Source organism: Telopea speciosissima, unplaced genomic scaffold (genome assembly GCF_018873765.1).
Source record: "Telopea speciosissima isolate NSW1024214 ecotype Mountain lineage unplaced genomic scaffold, Tspe_v1 Tspe_v1.0014, whole genome shotgun sequence".
NCBI classification, from domain to species: domain Eukaryota; kingdom Viridiplantae; phylum Streptophyta; class Magnoliopsida; order Proteales; family Proteaceae; genus Telopea; species Telopea speciosissima.
Genome location: NW_025317350.1, coordinates 750,396 through 754,234, shown reverse-complemented (window position 1 = coordinate 754,234; position 3,839 = coordinate 750,396). Strand labels below are relative to the sequence as shown.

The 3,839-nt window shown below is 37.6% G+C and overlaps 1 non-coding gene across 1 annotated transcript; it reads right to left on the bottom strand.

Annotated features, from left to right (window-relative positions):
• Positions 1-3,168: 3,168 nt before the first annotated feature.
• On the bottom strand, positions 3,169-3,275 carry LOC122647229. The gene has a single exon (XR_006330828.1). It is a non-coding gene; the product is annotated as a small nucleolar RNA R71 (small nucleolar RNA).
• Between the last annotated feature and the right edge of the window lie 564 nt (positions 3,276-3,839).

Below are 3,839 nucleotides of genomic sequence, written 5' to 3'. Positions count from 1 at the left end.
TTGTTGCAGTTGATTGACAATACACTTGTGTAAATTAGTTGTTTCTGTCATAGGCATGTTCACTAATCAATCTCAGTACCATGAGTGAATCTTATTTTCTTTTCTATGGGCATCATGTGAAATATCCAATCAAAGATAGCCCAACCCTAGCTCCACTCTCTCTCTCTCTCTCTTTTGCTGCTTTTATTTTAACCCTGTTGTTTATCTTAAACTTGAATAAAATGCAAGATAATTTCTATTTGGTGCTTTATTGATGAGTATTCTTACTTCATTAGTCATTTATCAATAAACTTATGGAATATCTCTATTTATCAATAAACTTAACAATTGATTAAGCCCCAAATATCCTTTACGGGTCTCTCTCTATCTCTATTTCACTGGGATTCTTGCAGATAGATTCTTAGTAATTTATGATGACCACATTTATGTGTGAAATCTTAGGGCATATAGCATACATTTTACCACATTGGACAGAGTCACTTTGGTGCTTTCTTATGCTTTCAGGTTTTGGGCTATTCTGGACTATCGGGAGCTGCATGTCCCAATTTACACGTAAAGTTATCATTTTTTTTTCCATGGCTGTAAAGAGGATTAAATTTGGAGCAAGATGGACGTGATGGAATGCAAGTACGCATCTGTTTAGTCCTCCATACAGTTGATTATTCTTTTCAGCCCAAGAAAGGATAATGGGCCAGAAAGGAGCTGTAGTGCAAGCCCATAGTCATTCTACCACTGCCCAAGGACATTTTTGACATTATAGAAGATATTTCTAAGCAATGGTGGAGATCTACTGCAAGTACAGGGCTGTTTTGGCAATTTTGCTTTCCTGAAGAGAGAGAAGGACTGCTACCCACATGGAGGGACCCACACTGCCACTAGATTCCATATTTTTTGAAGACCCACAAGGTGTCCACGATTTTTATGGGCTGCATTTAATGCCCCACGATTTTTAGAGGACACATTGGGGATTTTATCATTTGTTGAGTGAAAATCCTAGTCATTACTCTCTCCCTCTCCTCCAACTTTTAAAGGACACTTTTGGAAGTCTACTTGGGATAGATTTACTCTGAAAGATATTTTCTCAACTATAGAAGGTTGAAAAGTCAAAGATGCTTTGATCTTATTGCATGGAGAAGATATCTACAAAGAAAAGGAAGCACAAGTTAGAACTGAAAATTTACTTTTCTAGAAATAGAAGGTCTATGTAATTAGGATTTTTTATTTATCTTAGTTTCTACTTCTTTTATTTTTCTTGGAGATCAAGTTATGTAAAGGAGGAAGGAGAAGAGAATATTTTCTTTTCTTAGGGAATATTTCTTCTACCACTTATTGGGTCTCTCTTCTCCTCTCTTCCCCCTATAAATACCCCAAGCCCCTCTTTTGTAAAGGTGTTAAAATTTTTAGTGAATTTTTTTCTCTTCTTTTCCTTCTAAATTGTGATTTTTGGCTTTCTAGTTTTTAGTTTTGATTTCATAAGATTAGTTCTTTCTAGTTCTTAGTTTTGATTTCATAAGTCTAGTTTAATGGTTGTAATAGGTTTAATTCATGCTTTAATGTCTTCAATATAGCTGTAATAGTTATAGTTTAAAGGTTCCTAGTCTAAGTTCCGATGTTGGTGACAAGACTTGGGGATTTAGAAGAGGAAGCCATGGTAAGTTTATTCAAGTATCCATGCAAGCAAGTTCAATCCGGTTCAAGCACATCAAGGTATCTCATTCTCTAAACCCTTAATCTCATTCTCCCTCTCCTCTATCTCTCTCTATCTTCTTCTTCTTCTCTTGCTATTTCTTTTATTTTTTTTATATGGTTGTGGTTTGTGGATGCACTTTTATTCCCTTATTTCTTTTTATGTGGTTATTATATGTGGCTGCATTTTTATTCCTTTCAATTCGCTTTAGTTTGATAGGTTAGATGCTCATGTGTTAGGACGCCAATTTAATCCCTTAGATGCATAATTTGTTAGATGCTTGTGAGTTAAGATCCGTTAGTTTAATTGCCATTAGTTTAATTTAGTGCTTTAATTAATTTTGGTTCACTTTGCATTACTTTTAAGTTAGTTAAATAGAATGGCGTATATCTCCTCGTGTTCGACCCGTAGCTACAATTGACCCGTACGCTTGCGGTATTATTTTAACTCAAACAAGTTTTTGGCGCCATTGCCGGGGAGATTATAGTCAATTTTATTTTTCTGATTTTTAAGTAGTTCGAAGTGCTTTAGTTTATTATTTTCTCTTCTTTTTGTGGAAAAAAAAATCAGTTTTTGAAAACCTCTTCTTGTTTCTCTTTTGTTTCAAATAGTGTGCGCCCAATCTAAAGTCCTTCATATGCTCCAACCCTCCATCTTTTGGTGTCCTTCATAGGATTAAGTTACCTATGACGCTACATCTTGACTTGGTTGGGTGGTTTGGCATGTGACTTATCTTTGGAGGTGACCACTCTTGATAACAGGAAAGCGACATAGTGAGAGATTTTGGAGACAAAAACGTATAGTAGTCCTCCACCCTACATTAGAATCCACTTGGAGTTGCACGTAGGTGGCTATAGAAGACTATGCGGGTTCCCTTGCTGTCAACCTATATGGCACCATTATTTCGATTCTTGAGGGATAGATGCACTATCTACCTTGGGCTCCCTCTTATTTTTAGTACTTTTTTTTTCTTAAGTCTTATTTTTCTTTAATTTTTCAAAGGAGACCTCATATCTGTTTAGGTGGCTACGGTGTGGACTCGTGATTCATCTAATCGTCTTATTAGAATACCACCTTCTCCACTACCCTTAACCCCACCTTTGAACATGGGTGACTAACAACCCAAGACTCTTAAGGATAGGTTTTACTCTACTAAGGCTGCACAACCTTCTTGCATCAACTTACCACCTGTTATAGGAAACAATTATGAACTCAAGACCAACTTTATTAGCATGCTACCCCACTTCCATGGGATGGCTAATGAAGATGCATATCTCTTCTTTAGGGAATTTGAGGAGGTCTGTGTTCTAATTAAGGTCCAGAATTTGACTGATGATGCAGTTAGGCTTAGGTTTATACCCTTTACCCTGAAAGACCAGGCCAAGAAGTGGCTCTATGGACTGCCAACAAACTCCATTAATACATGGGATGAGTTCACCATTGTCTTCTTGAGAAAATTTTTCCCTCTTCACAAGACCAATAAGCTTAAAAGTGACATCCTCCAGTTCAGGCAGAAACCACATGAGTCCTTCTCTAAGTTCATGGAGAGATTCAAGGATCTCCTCTTAGAATGCCCTCACCATGGTTTTGACTTGTGGCAGCTATGACAAATTATTTATGAGGGTATTGACTTTCAGACCAAGCAACTTGTAGAGTCCATGTGTCCTGTAGGCTTTACTTTTTTTTCTGAGGAAAATGATGCATGAACATTCTTAACCAACTTGGCTGATAAAACTAGGGAGTGGGAATCTTTTCAAGAGGCTGAAATGACCACTAAGGGGTATCTCATTGAGGGTATGCTAGCCAAAGAGGCTAAACTTGACAGTCTCATAAAAAGGTTGGAGTCCATAGTTCTTAAAGAGTCTATATCGGTTAACCAGGTCAACCATGTGTCAATATGCAGTTGGTGCTAAACCCCTGGACATCTTTTGGAGGAATGCCCCAACACCTTTGTGGGCAATTCCAACATTGAGAATGTAAGTGCTCTCTACCAAAATAACCCATATAGCAATACTTACAATCCAGGATGGAGAGAAATCACCCCAATTTCTCCTGGAATCAAGGGAACCAAGCAGGCCCATCCAACTTTAACCATCAAGGCCAGCTTGGTGTCCAAAGGCCCAATATTGCAACGCAAAGCCAATGAATGTCT